General features: G+C 44.1%; 1 long non-coding RNA gene across 1 annotated transcript in view; it reads left to right on the top strand.

The window, feature by feature from the left end:
* Positions 1–19339, top strand: part of LOC309532195 — a 47892-nt gene that overhangs the window by 18867 nt on the left and 9686 nt on the right. The gene's annotated exons all lie outside the window — the stretch shown is intronic.

Raw genomic sequence — 19339 nt, 5'->3', positions numbered from 1 at the left:
ACTGCACTTTTTTCTTTCCCTCTGTTGCTGGCACAGTCGCAAACTTGGTCCCTGTTCTTTGTCCCTCCTCCCATCGAAGAATCAATGAAAGTGAGAGCCCACCTTCATAGCTTGCTAATGAGGGTGGAAAGTTAGGTCTGATGTTTTGATTCAGCCTTATGTTTGATATACAGGGCTAGCAAAATGCCTGTAAATTAGACAGATTAGGGTATTATGTGTCAGAGGAAGATTTGTATTTTGCAAGGAGACCTGGGGGTGAATTTGGATTGCTGTGTGGGATCCCTGAAAGTGGGACCTGGGAAGCCAATGTCAAAGCAGATTTCATCTTCCACTGTATTATTTTCAAGTACAGTGGTACTTCGGGTTAAGAACTTAATTCGTTCTGGAGGTCTGTTCTTAACCTGAAGCACCACTTTAGCTAATGGGGCCTCCTGCCGCCACTGCTGCACAATTTCTGTTCTCATCCTGAAGCAAAGTTCTTAACCCGAGGTAATATTTCTGGGTTAGTGGAGTCTAAACCTGAAGCGTATGTAACCTGAAGCATATGTAACCTGAGGTACCACTGTATAATACTTGTATAGTGTGGGTTGCGCTGTGGGTTAAACCACAGAGCCTAGGGCTTGCCGATCAGAAGGTCGTGGTTCAAATCCCCGTGAGGGGGTGAGCTCCCATTGCTTGGTCCCTGCTCCTGCAACCTAGCAGTTCGAAAGCACATCACAGTGCAAGTAGATAAACCTCTGGCAGGAAGGTAAACGGCGTTTCCGTGCGCTGCTCTGGTTCGCCATGCTTAGTCATGCTGGCCACATAACCCGGAAGCTGTACGCCAGTTCCCTCGGCCAATAAAGTGAGATGAGCGCCGCAACCCCGGAGTTGTCTGTGACTGGACCTAATGGTCAGGGGTCCCTTTACCTTTACCTTTTTTATAACACTTTAGTGGTCCCCACTGGATGGTTGACTACTATTCATCTGTACGGGAGAAAGTTAAAGGTTGTGTTTAAGGTAAGGATTAATGTGCACCATGTTGATGGGTGATCTCAGTAATCCCAGCTGCTGAAATTTTCATCACCTTCTGTGAACCACATCTTGGCTGTGGTGGAATGCTTAAAACTCGCCCACCATAGGAAGCCAATTCTTCCAGTGTAGAATATGTTATACTACAGCGATGGGGAGCCTGTGGCGTTGCATCAGGCCCAGCCAGTTTGGTCGGTTGTCATGGATGATGAAAGTGTAGTCCACAAGTCCCCTGGCTATGTTGTACCAAGTGACAGGGGGCTTCATAGTGCTTGTGAGATAGTTTATTTGTTTTCTACAACTCTTTTTTCTCAGCAAAATGTTTTACCCCCAAAGAATCTGAAGAACGGTACACAGATTTTACATGTGCATTTTTATTTATTACTAGTTCCTTTTCCTTTCTACTGCCTTTTTTAATCGGTGCTTCATTCTTCTGTTTCACCTTTGTTGTTGTTTAGTCATGTCCGACTCTTCGTGACCCCATGGACCAGAGCACGCCAGGCACTTCTGTCTTCCACTGCCTCCCGCAGTTTGGTCAAACTCATGCTGGTAGTTTCACCTTTAGTTCTGTTTTAATCTTGGTGTTGTCATTCTCAGCCCACTCCCACCTGCCCATCTTGTATTGCTTCCATCTTGTGCTTTTCCTTCATTCTGAGCACTTGATTCATCTAATTGTATAAGTTTTTGTATATACTGTATAACTATCGTTACCCTTTAACTGCAACATTGTTTAACAACCAAAATACCTTTGTTGGGACCAGCCAAAATGTCACAGAAGTGTGACAAGCTTTTGAGTTCTCCAGCACTCTTTATCAGGCAAGATAGGAGTGAGGGGGGCAAGAAGTAGGGTGGGGTGGGGAGTAAAAAAATTAGGCTGATGTTGTCATGAAGTCAGCTTACAGATAGTTCCAAGATGGAGATTGCAGTCTGAAGTTCCTCCCAGGTGCTATAGATATCAGGTTGCACACCTGGGAATCTGGGATAAAGAAGCAATAGCTGCTCCCCAACTCTGAGAAATTAAAATCTGGCTTGAAACACACAGGTCCCTGGGTTTGGCAGGCAGCGGGAGTAAAGTGAAACCTGGCAGTCTTTAATTTAGCAAGGCCAGGGATTAATTTTGGATGGTGTCCTAGGTAAAAAGAGTCAATTGAAGTCAAACAGTATTATCTAGTGGTTGGAGGGGATGTAATCCTCAAAATGAAAAGTCCACATGGTGGAAAATCATCTTTCTCTGGTTGTAGGATTCTGCCTGAATGGCTAGTTTTGTATTCATCTATGCATATAAAGGGACGCGGGTGGCGCTGTGGGTAAAACCTCAGCGCCTAGGACTTGCCGATCGCATGGTCGGCGGTTCGAATCCCTGTGGCGGGTTGAGCTCCCGTTGTTCGGTCCCAGCTCCTGCCCACATAGCAGTTCGAAAGCACCCTTAAGTGCAAGTAGATAAATAGGTACCGCTTTATAGCGGGAAGGTAAACGGCGTTTCCGTGTGCTGCTCTGGTGCCGGTTCGCCAGAGCAGCTTCGTCACGCTGGCCACGTGACCCGGAAGTGTCTGCGGACAGCGCTGGCTCCCGGCCTCTAGTGTGAGATGAGCGCACAACCCTAGAGTCTGTCAAGACTGGCCCATACGGGCAGGGGTACCTTTACCTTTACCTTTTATGCACATAAAGAGCAAAAGTAGCTGTGTTGATCAATACACAACCTACCCTCCAAAATCTATAGTTGGACTATGACTTTTTGGGGAACCTACTAAAATGTCACAAAAGCATGGCAAGCTTTTGAGCTCTCCAGAAGTCTTCATCAGGCAAGATGCTACAATAAGCAGGTAGTGAGGGAGTTGAGAAGTGGGGCAAAGTGCAGAAATTAGGCTGATGTCATGAAGTCAGCTTGTAGATGATTCCAAGATGGAGATTGCAGATAGCTCCATCTAAGTTATGCACCTGAGATTTTGGGATAAAGAAGTAATGGCCCCTCCCTATTTCTGATAAATTAAAGTCTTGAGTTATTATTATAACTTATCTAATATTTAAATGTTGTTTAACATGGCTTCTACTTTCCATCATGAAAAATGAATTGATACACACAAAAACACATACAAATAGCCCATATACAGTACTGGTGTTTAGAAGTGTGCTTTGATACATTTTCTGAACAGATTGTCAGTACTTTGATGTTCTTCGGCATTTTCTCACTGGAGAATTTTTTTTCTCCATTTTTGCAATTTTGCCTGTTAAAAAGTCTCACCACCCAGGATGATCAGGAAGTGAGATCATTGTGCCGCTCCAGCTGGAGAAGATGACCATCTCTGTGACCTCTGATTGCAGAGGGGTACGTTCTGGATGAAATCAAACCCAGACACCACCGGGGGGGGGGGAATGCAAGTTCGGTTCCTGTGAAACATTGCACTTTTCCTTTGATGCAGAACAGTGAAGAAAATGGGTTTGGAATCATCTTGTCTATAATGAACCAGAATTTGGCTTTGTTTGGAGCAATGGTCCCACTTTGACTAGAGTTCTCAACCATCCATTAATTTTTATCCATTTAGTTTTTTCTGTGTTCTGGCATGTAACCTGTAATGAATGAAAAGTCATTGAACTCTACCTTACGCACAGCTCTGCTCATTACCATTCAGGATAAACCCTGGTTCTGTAGCTGACCAACCAGTAGTGAAGAACAATATTTTTACAATCTAAGGTTGGCATCCTCATCTTTGACTGAAAAGTGAGAAAATGAAACTTATGTTTGTGGAGAGGTGGCTTTTGTGGAAGAATGGTAGCCACCAGTGAGAACTGCCATTTTCTCCCCATAGTGCCCTTATGAGCAATGGCACAGCATGATGTAGCATCACTTGGAGGGGCATTTAAGTGGCGAGGGGGAATGGCAGTAGACAAATAGTCACCATCAAAAGGAGTTCTGCTTATGCCTGCAGAGTGGGGGGTGGGGTTAAATAAACTGAAGTTCAGATAAGACTGAGGTACTGTTAATGCAGGCATCGCCAAACTCAGCCCTCCAGCTGTTTTGGGACTACAATTCCCATCATCCCTGACCATTGGTCCTGTTAGCTAGGGATGATGGGAGTTGTAGTCCCTAAACAACTGGAGGGCCGAGTTTGGGGATGCCTGTGTTAATGGGTGGTTCCCTAGACTAGATGGATGGGAGGTTGCCTGCTCTTGATTGGGTCACACTTCCTCTAAAGGAGTGGGTATGTAGCTTGAGGTTACTCCTGGAACCTTGGCTGTTGCTTGAGACTCAGGTGGCCTTGGTGGTGTGAAGTGCCTTCCACCAGCTTTGGCTGGTGGCCCAGCTGCACCACTATCTGCACAGGAATAGCTTAACTTCTGTCTATATTCTGGTAACCTCTAGGTTAGATTACTGTGATGCATTATACATGGGGATGACTGTGAAGACGGTTTGGAAACTTTAAGTGGTACAGAATTCGGTGGCCAGGTTGCTCACTGGGGGGATGTGGTTTGAGCATATTACACTGATCCTGGCTCGACTGCGCTGGCTGCCAATAAGTTTCTGGGCCCAATTCAAAGTGCTGGTTTTGACCTAAAAAAGGTAAAGATACTCCTGACAATTAAGTTCAGACGCGTACGATTCTGGGGTTGCGGTGCTCATCTCGCTTTACAGGCCAAGGGAGCTGGCATTTATCCGCTTCCTCAGACAGTTTTTCCGGGTCATGTGGCCAGCATGACTAAGCCGCTTCTGGCGAAACCAGAGAAGCACACGGAAACGTCATTTACCTTCCCACCGGAGCGGTACCTATTTATCTACTTGCATTCAATGCTTTCAAACTGCTAGGTTGGCAGGAGCTGGGACCGAACAACAGGAGCTCACCCCGTCTCAGGGCCTCGAACCGTGACCTTCCAAATGGCAAGTTCAAGGGGTGCAGTGGTTTAAACCACAGCACCACCTGCGTCCCTGAGGGTTTTGACCTATGAAGTCTCAAATGGCTCAGGACTCCAACACCTCAAGGACTGCCTCTCCCCATATGAACTGGCCTGGACCCTGTGGTTATCATCTGAGACTCTTCTTCATGTGCCTCATTCACGAGAGGCCCAGAGGGTGGCAACATGACAAAGTACAATTTCTGTGGTGGCTCCGTGTTTGTGGAATGCTCTCCCCAGGGAGGCTGGTCCTATAGAGTTGTTGTCTCTGGCCTGGGTTCTCAGCCTAATAGTTGCATGACCTGAGACTCTTACTGCTGATGATATACTACTATCAGCAGCTTCAGGTCTTTCCTCTATTGAACATTAACTTTGCAAACAGTGGTTTATGACTACTTCCTGTTGTGCTTGTCCCTTGTGATCAGCAATGACTAATCACTGACAAACTCCATTATTGTTGCTCCTTGCCTTACCACTGCACTGTGAGCCATTACTGTTCTTCCGCTGCCTTTTATGCTGCTTCACAGAACGTCTGTTTCCAGATGTTCTTTCTTGAGTCTCGTGAATACAAAGAAAGTCTTGCATTAATATATTTACAATAGCTTGAGATGTTGGCCTGCTAGTTATTGACAGCAATGGATCACCTAAACGAGCCAAGACCTCTCATTTCCCTACAAACTACAAGAAAAAAGGGATATTATTTGCATTTAAACATGGTATTTTGTGACAAAACCATGGCTCCATATGGTTAGCAAAGCAGATTGTTGTTGGCAGTACAGTGATGTTTGTTAAGAGAAACATAGATTAGTCATCTAAAGGCCATGTACACATTCACTCAGCAGCACTACAGCTGCTACCAGAGAGGCCCATAAGAAAGCATGGTGGTGAGGTTTGTTGGGATAGAAATTGAAATGCTGGGGATCTAGGGAACAGGCAGAAGAGATTATTTATCCCATTTGTATCATTCCCTTGCTCCAAGATGCTTAGAGCAGTAAACATGAATGGGCTTATATCTTTTCATCCTTACGACAGCCCTGAGAGATTGTAAAAAAAATAAATACCTAATGCTATCACCTGATTTATTTCAGGACTGACTGGAAACCATGGCCAGTCCAGCACTGCTAACTGCACCTACTAGCTATTAAAGATTCATACTGGCTACAAGGGTGGTTCATTGCTCTTTGGCTGCACGCAGATATCTTGTTCTCATGTAGGATTTGGAATGAGTTGTTTGTAGGCACACACTCTCCTCCCTTTCCTTGCTGTGATGGGTGATTGCAAACCATAGTTTATTCTTGGAGATTTATAGCCTGGACCATAAACCAGTCAGATGATAAAGACCCAGTGGTATCTTTCTCCCCTTCTTTCTCCTTGCTATATATATAGAGAAAGGCATGTTGGCATGTTACCTAGAAAAAGGATGCTTGTGGATTCTGTTGACTGACTGGGATCTCCACAGACTAATGTGTGGACTAGAACAAAATAACTCTTTGGATTTTACACTTATCTGAATGTTGTTCTCAACTTAAAAATTGGCAGACTTGAAAGGACCAATCCATCTTACCCAGAAGTGATTTTTAAAATTTAGATTATTAATAGGCTATTTCGCCATAAATACATGCATTTACATATCTGTTGTGTGTCACTACCCTCCTTACCCACTTTGCCCCGTGCTGCAAATAGTCTTGGTCTTATTATCGACAGTTGGAAACCATATGTGATTACCATTTGCCAAACCATTGGTAGTTTAGAACCTTTGATATTTTATAGCGCCAGATAAACCAGGAGCTCAGCAAATATTTTATGCAGTGACAACTTTCTCATTTTGGAAAACCAATATTTAGAGCACAACTGGCTAATCTAGGGTTGGTGGGAGTTGGAATACATCAACCTTTGGAAGGCCACCTGGGAAACCCAGCCAGATGGGCGGGGTATAAATGATTTAGAGCATAATGATCAGCCCTCCATACTGATGTATTTTTCCATTAGAAATTAGAAATTTTGGACTAGTGAAAACCATCTGCTAGCATTGTAGCCATCTATTTATCTTTTCCCAGCTTTCAGACACAGCCATTCCCAGTCCCATTTCAGGGTCAGGAACAAACACTCCTGCCTTGTACTTCACATTTTAGGAAGGTCCACACCATGGATCTTTCCGCGTATATCAAAGAGTCCGAAAGTGATTCCAAGTTCCCTGGGGGGTGGAGAATGTCCCTGGAGGCACTTTATTAAACAGGGCAGCCCTGATAATTCAAAGTATACCAGTTGGAAGAGGTCTGCAGCTAAATTAGTCCGTTTATATTGGCACAGGATTATAAGACTCCTTAATGCCTTGTGGATAAAGAAATTACCCGTCCTGCACATCTGCAGCCAAAGCTTCTCATTTGACCTAAACTATACTGACATGCAGCAACCCGCGCCTAGAGAAACAGCATGACATGGCCAGCAAATGAACTGATGGAAGAGAGGATTGAGGTGGCTGGGAGGCAGGAAAAAGCAGTTATAAACTCATTCAGGCATCTTGGCTGCAATACCTGTATCACAAATCAATAGTGAATTATGGAGAACACTCTTTGGTTAGTTCTGAGGTATGAAGGCTACACATATGGTAGCCGTTTTCCTTTGTAAACATTAAGGATAAAGTTTGGTTCAGATGTAGCCCTCACACTGGTAGATTGGGGTAGTGGGTGGGGAGGAAGAATGCCAGCAACTGGCTTACTTAAGCCATGGCCATGGCTACGGTGGAATATTTAAAATACTTTTATTTACCCAGGCATTTTAATATGTTGCAAATCTTAGTCTCATTTTAAGGGTCTTAGCTGCTGTTTTGTAAATGTTACTTTGCATTATGATATAAATTTTTGTTGCATACTGCACAGAAATCCCAAAGAGGTTGAAGGGTGGCATAAATGTTTTAATATATACTTAAGTAGTGGTCTGGTTTAGGAAATGATTAGCATATTTTGGCACAGTTGGTAATTGTCTATATAGTACTGAAAATAGATGTCTGTGTGTGGTTAGCCTTCTAAGACAGGGCAGGCTGTAAGCTGAAACAAATGCATGGTATAATCCTTAGTACATGCTGAACACCCTATAAGTATAGAACCAGTTACCAAAAGAAAACTTACTGTGACAGTTTTGGCATGCAGTAATGGTTCTGTGTATACACTACAGACTTGTCAGGAAAATCTGAAATTGAATAATTTATGCTGTGAACACACTATGCCTTTAACACTTATTATTTCCCTCAAAGAATTCTGGGTACTGTAGTTTGTTAAAGGTTGCTGGAAAATTTAAATCTGCGAGGGGTAAACTACGGTGCCCAGAATTATTGAATGAAATAATGTGTTTCGAATGTGCTTTGAATGTGCTTTAAAGGAATTGTTTGAACACAGCTATAGAATGAATTGTTGTAGACAAGAAGGGCAGACCTTGAACACTGTATTACCATATTGGCCTGAATATAAGCCTCACTTTCCCTCCAAATTTCGACCATGAAAAGTTAAAGTGCTGTTTCTATTCGTGACCTTACGGTATACAGCCAGGAGCTTGGGGCAAACAGCACCAGCAGCGCAGCAAAGCGGTGCCCACCGGGAAGAGAGGGAGTGAGGAAGGGGGAAAGCCACCGGCAACGCAGCATGCCCCCCCCCCCAGTATGCAGCCAGGAGCAGTGAGGAAGGGAGCGGCTTATATTTGGGTGGCTTTTCTCCCCGCGCCTCCAATTTTAAAAGGTGCGGCTTATATTCGGGTATGGCTTATATTCGGGCCAATACGGTACTTCAGACATTCACTTTCAAATCCCCAGTTCCATATTTTACGGTATCCTTGAGGTTGCAATCCTAACACCATTTACCTAGGCGTATGGCCCACTGAATTCATCAGGACTTACCTCTGAGGAGGCAGGGTTAGGATTGAAGTCTTAATGTACAACAATCTGATCAGTTGAAAAACCAGCATCTGTTCCCTCTAGTGACAGGAATTAGACATCTCATAGACCTATCGTCATTACTGAAGAAGGATTAGGAGTTTGCAAAGAAGTGAGGTTAATTATTTGAACTGTCACTACAGAGGATTCTGTAAAGGTAACTCACATCAGAATAGCCTTTTCTGGGGATGGTACCTGAGGAGCACAGACTGAGGTATAAAGAGATGAAGTTCTAGAGCTAATATCCAAATTAAATATAAACGTGTATTTGGGTTCACATGGCATATAGCCAGCATGGTGGGCCTGCGCCTCACTTGACCTCCCTTCCTCCTGCCAACCTGATGCAGCACACCAAGACACACATGCAGCTGATGATCTTCTAACAAAAATATGCATGCTATCCCTAAAATTGACCTCGTAAGTGGAGGATTGGAAGGAGTGGTCAAGGTAACACCTGTTTTTAAAAGGAATTCAAGGAGTGTCTGGAAATTACGAGCCCAGTAGCTTAATAAGTGTAACAGATAAATTGCTGGAAAGTGTTTTAATGCTAGAATTCAAGCATATAGAGGAATAAGCCTTGCTGGGGCTTCTGAATGGTTTCTACGAAGGGGAGTCCTATCTTGTTAAGCTTCTTAGAATTCTTTGAGTGTGGCAACAGACTATTGGTGAATCACCACTGGGGAGCCACCAAAGACTCCTAAATAAACCTAGCAATCAGAGAGCGAGGACTCTTATAGATTGATAGCTGGATCAAAAACAGGATGCTGTGGGAATAAAATAGGAAGTTTTCACAATGAAGGGAAATAACCAGAGGGTCTCTCAAGGACATGTATTGGGAGTGATGCTGTCTTTCTTATTTATAAATTATCTAGAGTCAGGGGTGAGTGTCCAGATGATAACAAATTATTCAGATTAGCGAAAACCCAAGCAGACTGTGTGTATAAAAATCCAAAAGGATATCTCTAGAGTCCAGACTTGGTGAATGAGTAACAAAATGGCAGGTGAGATTCTATGTAGGTCAGTCTAAAGTAATACACACCGGAGAGGAAAAGCATAACTCCATTTATACACAGATAGGATCTAAGTTGGCTGGCAAATCAGGAAAGAAAACCAGGGTGGATTCTATCAAAGAAAAGAGCAGCAGTAATACAAAAATAGCAACCCAAAATCAAATACAGCATTTGGAGTTATTGGGAGGGAGACTGAAAGCAAAATGGTCTCTATCATAATGCCTTCACATAAGTCCATAGGTACTGGAAAAAAATTGTTGAAAGAAGAATAGATGTTAGAATGATCAGGAACCTGGAGCACTTCTCTCCCTGTGAGGAAAAAACCCGCTATCACCTTAAGGAGATTACAGCAGGGTACATTTATTCCTTTCTATGCCCATTTTCCCATCTTCCTGATATCCACAAGAGTCAGTCCACACTCACTGATCTTTGGGCTGGTTTTGGGGGGTGGGAGGGGATGGGGTTGGTATCTGCTGAAGTCTCAATTTGTGACTCCTAGAGTGGATTCAGAGAGCTTTGCCCTCTAGACCACATGAGGAAATTACAAGTGAACAGGGGTACCAACCTGAATAAAATATTGGGGGTGGGCAGGTAAACGCCACCCTGCATTATTGATCACAAGACGCTGCACACACACGCCATTTGAATGGCAATGCCCATCACTTGGGGGGGGGGCAGCCCCATGAAATATTTCATTGGGGGTGGGGACAAGGGACCTCAGCCCCTAGGAGTTGGCTCCTATGCAAGTGAAGTACACAGAGATTCTTCTCAACCCATCTTAGGGAATTTCAGTTACTGATCCCCATGGTTTGCACCAACAGAAGTTGTACCATATATAGTCATACCTCCTTTTGCGTCCGGGATCTGTTGTGGAGCCCTGGACGCTCAACGAAAGGGACGCTCGACAAAGCACTGCTCTGTGCATGCACGAAGCACGATTTAGCGCTTTTGCGTGTGTGCGAGCAGCAGACCTGGAAGTAACTTGTTCCGGTACTTCCGGGTTTGCCACAGACGTTGGACAAAATGGACCCGAAATGGGGTAGACTCAAAAGGAGGTACCACTGTATAGCAAATAAATTCAGAATCCATCTGTGTAACTTCTTGTCCTGCTTAGTTCATGGTCTGAGCCACTCAGCAGAGATTCTGGCAGACCTTGTTTGAACTTTGACCATATAACCCAATCTGGTGCTCTCCGACTCCCATCAGCCTCAGACATCTTGGCCCACAGTCAGGGATGATGGGAGTTTTAGTCTAAACCATCTAGAGTGTACTAGGTTTGGATCTAGGTTGCTCAACCCATCCACTTGACCTACCAGCTTGCCTCTTTGCTCTTCTAATCCCATTGTTCACCAGTGTTTCCAAACTTTTGTTATACCCAATGATATAAGATTTCAGAGTGGAAAAGTAACTACTCTTAACTCTCATCCCGTGTCCATCCCATGTTATTGCATGAATCATTGTTCTAAGCAAGTTCAAAGCTGCAACTCATGCAGAGAGTCCCCTCTGTAGATGAATACTGTGAACTCACAAGAGCCTTTAATTCCTTATTTCATTTATTTCTTGCAACACTGTACCAGTTTTTCTCATGATACACTTTGGGAATTACAGGACTGTACCCATCCACTGTTCCTTATTGCAATTGCCATCTCTATTGCAATTGCCATCCTTTTTAAGAGAGAGCAATACTAATTTACTATCCGGGGGACATATTGATATCATCAGACAGGAGCTTTCTGTGAGCTGATATCTTTATAATCAACCAGCCCTTTTGTCCATCTGCACTTCCTTCTTCGTTTTCCATCTTGGAGGAAGAACCTCAGTGTGGAACCTGGACAAGAAAACAAATTGTTAGGGACCAGAATAGATTGCCATAGAACACTACCAGGCACCCCAATCTAATGTGCCTTTTCATGGATTGCATTTGTTTATTTTTCTAAAGCTACATCAGGAGCTGATCAGGACTAAAAAATGGGGTGTAATTGAATAAACAAACTGATATTAATATACTGCATAACAATGTTAACTGAGCTGGATCCATAGAACCTTTGAAAAAAATCAAAGCACCGCAAAGATCAGAAGAAATCTACACAACGTTCTTCAAAAATTTATGCACTTATTCCTTGCACCTCATCATGTGTTAGAAAGACTCAGATATATATATGAAAAGCTGCTGAAAGAAGATATCTGTTAATAGGAGCATGTTTGCAAAGCATACCAAAGGCACAACATTCATTTGAGCTGTTAAATGACAAGGAACCCATTAGAAGAAATTAAGAAAGGATTTCCTGTCAAGCAGACACTAAAATCTCATTTTAGAAAACAAGTGGCTTGCGAAAGGGATATGGCTGTTCAAAGAATAAACACCGTGTGCTCTTGGGTCCTTCAAAGGTTTATTTGACGGAAGGGTAACAGATCTCTCTCGCTCTCTTCAACTGGGTCCCAAAAGGTCCATTTCTTCAAAACACTCTGAAACTGAGCTCAAGCTGGAGACAAATATGAGTTTCCTTTGCCAGCAATTTCCAGCACAGACTGCACGCAAAATGTTCATTTAAACTGTGTAAATGACAGGCAAAGAGTCAGAAGGGAGCTCCATTTGAGAAGCCAATTTTCAGCATGTGTTTTAGTAAGCACGCTTCACAGTAGCCTCGGGCTGCTTTCTTTCAGTGTGTCTATATGAGGTAGACTGACCCCAAACCGTGGTGCCTACTGGGATATTCACAAAGAAGGCACACATCCATTAAGGATCTGTGGAGTTGTCGTATTTCAGAATATGGGTTATTGACTTCAGATAGTTATTTCAAACTGTCTACCTTTAGGGAACCTTTTTCACATCATCAGCAAACAAATCCTTGCATGTCGGCAGCACATCTTGCACCATGCTCTAGGGTGCACAATCAGTTCATTTGGGATGCTTGTCTGGCCTGATCTGTCAGTTAACTGGGATAAAACCATTGCATTGTTCTGCCAATCCAGTATCCTGGACACTCCACAGGGTCCACTGCTAACACCTGCCCTACTGCCCTGGACTCTATTTACGTGAATTTATTCTCATATATCAGGACATGGTAATAATAAAAATAAATAATAAAATTTTATTTATATCCCGCCCTCCCTAGCCAAAGCTGGGCTCAGAGCAGCTAAGAGCCTGCTGCCATTTTAATTTTACCCAGTGCCCCAAGTGGAGTGGGCATTTTGGGAATTAAAATGGTGTCTGGTTCCTAGATCCAGGTGTTGTTGTTTAGTCGTTTAGTCGTGTTCAACTCTTCGTGACCCCATGGACCAGAGCACGCCAGGCACTCCTGTCTTCCACTGCCTCCCGCAGTTTGGTCAAACTCATGCTGGTAGCTTCGAGAACACTGTCCAACCATCTCATCCTCTGTCGTCCCCTTCTCCTTGTGCCCTCCATCTTTCCCAACATCGGGGTCTTTTCCAGGGAGTCTTCTCTTCTCATGAGGTGGCCAAAGTATTGGAGCCTCAGCTTCAGGATCTGTCCTTCCAGTGAGCACTCAGGGCTGATTTCCTTAAGAATGGAGAGGTTTGATCTTCTTGCAGTCCATGGGACTCTCAAGAGTCCCATGGACTGCAAGAGATCCAGGTACCTGGCCCTAATCAGAGTACTGGTGTCATTTGCCATCACTACCTGGTAAGCTCACTTGGCTAGCCTGTTGCTGTTGGAGGGTGCTACTCAGAGGGTACTCAGAGGGTACTTCGCCAAGGGCCTCCTCAAACCTGGAGCTAGCTTTACCACACTGTTACCTCTTGTTAAGTGGCCATGTTTGTATGCTGCACTAAACTATGCTTTGTTTATTTATCTGATCTCTATACAACCCTTCCTCCCAATCAATAGCCCAGGGCAGTGTACAACATAATTAAAATACCATTACAAAAAATTCCAGGCAAAAATTGGGACATTTAATTCCTGAAGGACCAGGTGAATACAGGAGTCTTTAGCAGGCCTCTAAATGTCTACAGTGAGGGGAACAGCCATATTTCTTCAGGGAAGGAGTCCTAAAGTCTTGGTGCCATCACTAAGAAGGCCCTGTCTTCTCTAATCACACCAGAACAATGTAGCAGCATGTAGCTTCAGCTAAGTACATCTTCTGAATCTTCTTCAAGAGTAGTCCCATATAATGCACACTGTAGCAGTTTGAACATGAGGTTATCAGAGCATGGGTTATTGAGGCCAAGTTGGACAGATCCTGGAACAGCTGTAGCTGGCACACTAACTGAAGTTGGGCATAAGCACTATCTGGTGTTTCAATCAACATGGAAAACCAACAAAGGGTTTTCAGCCAACATGGAATGCTTGGGTAGTTGTGGCACATAACATTTGTTAGTCTTCTCATGTGCCACAATAGTTTTTGTTGTTTAAACTTAGGAAGAGTTAGCATTCACTAATCCATCCTTTCTTTTGGGTTTACTATTGGCTCCTGGCTATGCCTTTGCATGAGCTAGCACTTCTTCTGGAGTAGATTATTTCAATTTTTCAATGTTTCCATGGTAACCTGCAACCAGCAAGCCAAGACCTTCCTCCTTCAACTTACACGATTTTTCTTTCCCACCCAGCTCACCTTACTTCACCTTATGGAACTACCTCCCAGATAAAAACCTATGATTTTGTCTTTATGGCTCCATAACTTGCCTTAGGTTGTAGCTGACTAAAGTTATAATACTCTCTTGACTCAACCTGGCCACTTGCCTGTAGACCAGAGCTCACTGAGTTCCTGCCTGTTGGCCAAACTCCTGGCAGAGCCACATGGATTTTCAATTTCAATTCAGCATTTTCCAAATATTACTGCTTCACGGGAATAATTACAGAGCATTCTCACGGAGTTTGACTATTATGTTGGAACTGCTTCTGGGTAGACTCATGAACTGCCAAATTAATTCCTGTAGCATTGAAGTTCTGGAGAATGGCTGGAAGGAGGTGTGCAATTTCAGGACCTGCAAAGTGAGTTCTAAGGCAATTGTATCCAACCAAAGAAGTCTGTTTCCATTCCCTTACCAGCTACTGTCAGAGAGAAATTTAAGGGGTTCTCACTGTTGAACTAAGATTTCTGAGTCTCAGTGTTACAGAATCTACAATTCATTGGCTCATACAAGGCTTACACCAATTACTGTGTCCTGGGGGCATACAGAGATTAGACCAATGCCCCTTCTTCTTCTTCTTCTTCTTCTTCTTCTTCTTCTTCTTCTTCTTCTTCTTCTTCTTCCTATTATTTATTTTTCAGAGGCAAATGGAGCCATGGGAACCGTACTATTTCCTTCATTTAATCTAAGCTCTAGGTCCTGGCCTTTAACAGGCTAGATTAAAGGATGCAGGAGCCCTATGCTATCCCTGTGTCAGAGACCAAAGAACAGTCCAGTCTAGCATCCTGTTCTCACAGTGGCCAACCAGGTGCTTATGGGAAGCCTGCAAGCAGAATCCTAGTGCAACAGAACTCTCCCAGTTGTGATTCCCAGCAGCTGCTATACAGAAATGCCCTGCCTCTAGCAACAGAGGTAGAACATAGCCATCATAGCTAGTAGCCAAGAGAGCCAATGCTCATCCACAGAAGCTGCACCTAAAACCTGTAACTGTACAGAAATCATGGCCATTCTATTCTTCATTCTGGAAAGGTGTCTGAAATTTTAGTCAATCCTACATACTGTAACTACTGTCCCTTTCTGACGTTATCACTTTTAAGCATCCTCAGCTCACTATGAAATTCCCCTGTAGTTTCATCGTAGTATAAGGGGCCATAGCCTACTTTGCACAACTGTTAATGCGTCCTATGAACTTACTATTTTTAAATGAGGGTTTACATATCTGTACTCCGGCAAACCTAACTGAGGAGATTTGAACCATTAGCCTGAAGTTAGATCCCACACACACATTGTTCTCCAGAATTGCAGTTTGGTTTCCCTGCTGACATGAGGAACATGCTTCACATGTGTGAAATGCCTGAGCCAAAGGGATCCAGACATATCAGCAATGAAGCCACAACACAAAGAAAGGAGCCGCAAAAAAAGATTCAGGACAAATCAACTGACTGAAAGCACTTGGGTGACTGAACTATCCAAAGTTCTTTAGATCCGAAATTGGTCCGAAAACAGCAGACCTGTCTGGAAAGAGCAGACCAAGAGGATGCTGCTTGACTTCCACAGATGCAATGAAAATCAAAACAAACCCACAGACATAATCGCCCTCATGTGAGATGGGTAGGTGGGTAACACAAGTCCTGCCCCTCTGCTTTATAGTCACTTTCCTGAAGCTATAAATGACTGCAGTGAGTGCCACTTCAAAGAGAAGCTGATGAAAGGCACTTGAGGGACCTGTGGGGCTTTGGAGGAGGTGGGAGCCTCGAATCCAATCCCACCCAGCAGTTTTGCATAAATAAATAAATCATCGGCAGAGAAAGGGAGAGCAGAGGAGGTTGCTTTGGGAAGCCGTGCAGCCAGCATATCTGAGACAGAGAGAGGAGAGGAGAGAAGAGAGAGAGAGTGTGTGTATGTGTGTCATATTACAGAGAAGTCAGGAACAGCCACAGTACAACTCCCAATCATTTGAGAATTACCTCTCTCTAATGGGGACCTCCATGCACAAACTGTTGCCTGCTCTGCTAAGGAACTGAAAACTTATCAAACAAAGAGGGAGGGAGGAAAAACAGAGACAACAAACGAGGCTGAAAGACAAGCAACAACAACAACAACAGCCCTGATCAGATTGTTTCCCCTCCCCTCCCAAAAAAACTCCAAAACTTTTCTGGAGTTTGATTTTTCCCCTCGGAAGGGGAAAATTCTTTTCCCTTCACCTCCTTTTGATCCCTATACATTTTTGTTTGGTTTTGTTAGCTGTCCTTTTTTTCTTTTCTTCCTTCAGTGGCATTTGGGATTTCCTTGGACGGTGCTCTTTTCATGCGTTCTGGATTGTACTTCTGAAAGGAAGATTGCAGCTTTATTTATACTATATTTATTTATTTATTGCTTCTCAGGCCAGGGAAGGAATGGTGGTGGAGGAGAAGGGCTGGAAGGGGGCTGCTCCTGGTGCCTTGGAGAGCGGCTGCCTCACACATCCCAGGACAGGAGATGGGGAAAGATGCTGTAAGATACCTCTTCTGCTGAGCTCTGGGCTGCCTGGAGTATCTTTACTTTCTTTGGTGCTGAGCCTCCTGCTGTACTTCAGGACGTCGGACCTGCAATCCAGGGTTTCAGATTTGGAGGCAGACAGATCCACTCCGCTGCCTGCCTGCCTCTCCGCAGACCAAATGGAGACAGCTATTTTGGGAAGAGTTGACCAACTGCTTGCTGAGGTCGGTGCTCTTTCATTTTCACAAATATGTTTAAAACCCTCTGTCCTAATCTTCTTCCTGCAAAATCCAAGCTTCTTGTGGAGTTGTTTAGGCAAATGATACACCAGAGTCTCTGCTGTTGCCAAGCACTGTGATCCTTTCTCTGGGGCTTGGGATTTCACTTCTGTTTGACAGCCCACGAGTTCTCTGAGCCTTCCTTGGCAGCTTTAAATTATGTCAGCTTTCCTCCCTCTTATTCTTCTCCCCAGCAGAAATAGATGAGTAGGTAGTTTGACAAGCAGACCAGATAAATAACTAGCATAGAATTAACATCACCTGTTTAATCTATGCAGCTTGAGTCTATAGGTGGGAGCATGCGTTCACTGGGACTTTTGCCCGAGGAAGTGTGCACAGGAATGCAGTCCCGAAGTGACAGCCAGATCCTATGCATCTTTACTTCAAAGTATGCACCCCTGGATTCAATAAAGCTTTCTTCCATATAAGTATACATGGGATTGCAGACTTACATCTGGTAACTGGAAGCTTGTGGACTGATACGGCAAAGCTGAAACCAATCGGAAGCTGCACATGGGGGAGCATGCATTGAAGCTCACTAAAGTAGCTAAACATGCAGTCTATAATCAGGTAGAAGGGAAAGAGGATCAGGGAAAGGTTAAGGGGCATCTTGATTCCTCATTGCTTGTTGGAAGGCTTTCAGAATAAGCTGCTCTCCATTTCAACCCAGGTTGCTTTCTTCTTCTTCTTTTTTACAGATGTTGCTTTGCGGTGGGGGTGGGGTGGGAACACGATGGCAAAAAGTAATATACTGGCAAGGCAGTGCTAAGAAGTAAAACTAACTCTGCTAAGAATCTCATAGGTGGAGGGGGAGGAGAATAACAATGAAATTAGAGAGGATCTGTTTACTGACTCTTGGCGGGGTGGGGGGCAACTGCATAAACAAGTGCTGTTACGAGGACTTGGCAAGACCACACACAGAGAGAAATAAGATCTTGAAGCTCGGATGCAGACTACTCCAGTCCAGTCACATGAGAATTCCCACTGCTCTGCTCCAGTGTGCCAATCTCTGTGGCCCCTTCACTCTTTCTGCCAGGTGTGGCCAATGGCCATGTTGCATCTCTTTTACATCATTAATTACATGTGTGTTTGAAGCATCATTCTGCACTCCCAACCAGCAGTGGCTCCTTTGGACCTTATCCCGAGTTCTTTCCAAGTCCTGCTGCCTGAGATCATGTTAACTGAAGATGCCAGGCTTTGAATCTAGGACCTCCTGAATGCACTCTGCCACTGATCTGCAGCTGTTCCCCTATGCTTTCCATGTTTAATATTAAACACCTCATGGATACGGATGCATTTTAGACTCACAGCCATTCCATAAGCATTTCTCCCAGTTCACAGGTGGTGCAGATGAGTCACAGAGCATATTCCAAGTTTCAGAGTAGCCAGGGATGGAAGACAACTCTCCAGAATCTCAATCCAATGCCTTAACTGGAAACTAGCTTCTTTTTCATCCTGCCATGCAGAGCTCCCCTTCCCCAAGCTGGAACTAAGTACTGGCACCTCTCAGGTGAGCGCCATTGCCATTATAAGAGAACAGGGGAGGCATTCACAGTGAGTTCTTTTCTAGAAAAATAGCACTGTTGCCATGTTTTGTACATGCAAGCCCCAAATAATATGTTGATGCTTGCTTGTGGGATGAGAGTAACTTAAACAATGAAATATTGCCTCTCAACTAATTATTGTTATTTCCTGTTCTCTAAAAACAGCTATGTTCTTCCTTAATTAATTTCATGTCCTTAGGAAGAACAAACAGATGGTAGATTTTGAAGGGGGATACATGAGAGAAGCATAGAGACACACAGAGGCAGGAGTCCCGTCTGTGGAAGACTGGCTGCACTCCAGCATAAGGAGATAATTCGCTTTCAGATTGTGCCTGAAACCTGGCCTACATGTGCGGCAGGATAAGGTTGTAGAGTTCTGCGGGGATGGGATGGACTGTACCACTTTGGATTAAGGGCTGAGCCAAAATTTCTCAGAATACATTTTTTTGGGGGCGGGGGGGGGGGACCCTTGAGATTTTCCTTTCTCCACCTAGGTATAAAATGAAGGCCACTTTGCAGCATTTTATTCAAATATTCTGCCGTCCTTCTATCCCCCCCTTCCTCTGTATGCCCTGGAATGGCACAATGTTCAGCGCATCAAAGAGGATGCAAAAT

The sequence above is a fragment of the Podarcis vaucheri genome (genome assembly GCF_965113315.1).
Source record: "Podarcis vaucheri genome assembly, chromosome: 5".
Classification (NCBI taxonomy): domain Eukaryota; kingdom Metazoa; phylum Chordata; class Lepidosauria; order Squamata; family Lacertidae; genus Podarcis; species Podarcis vaucheri.
Note: the sequence above shows the minus strand (reverse complement) of the source record. Positions and strands in the feature narration are given on the sequence as shown.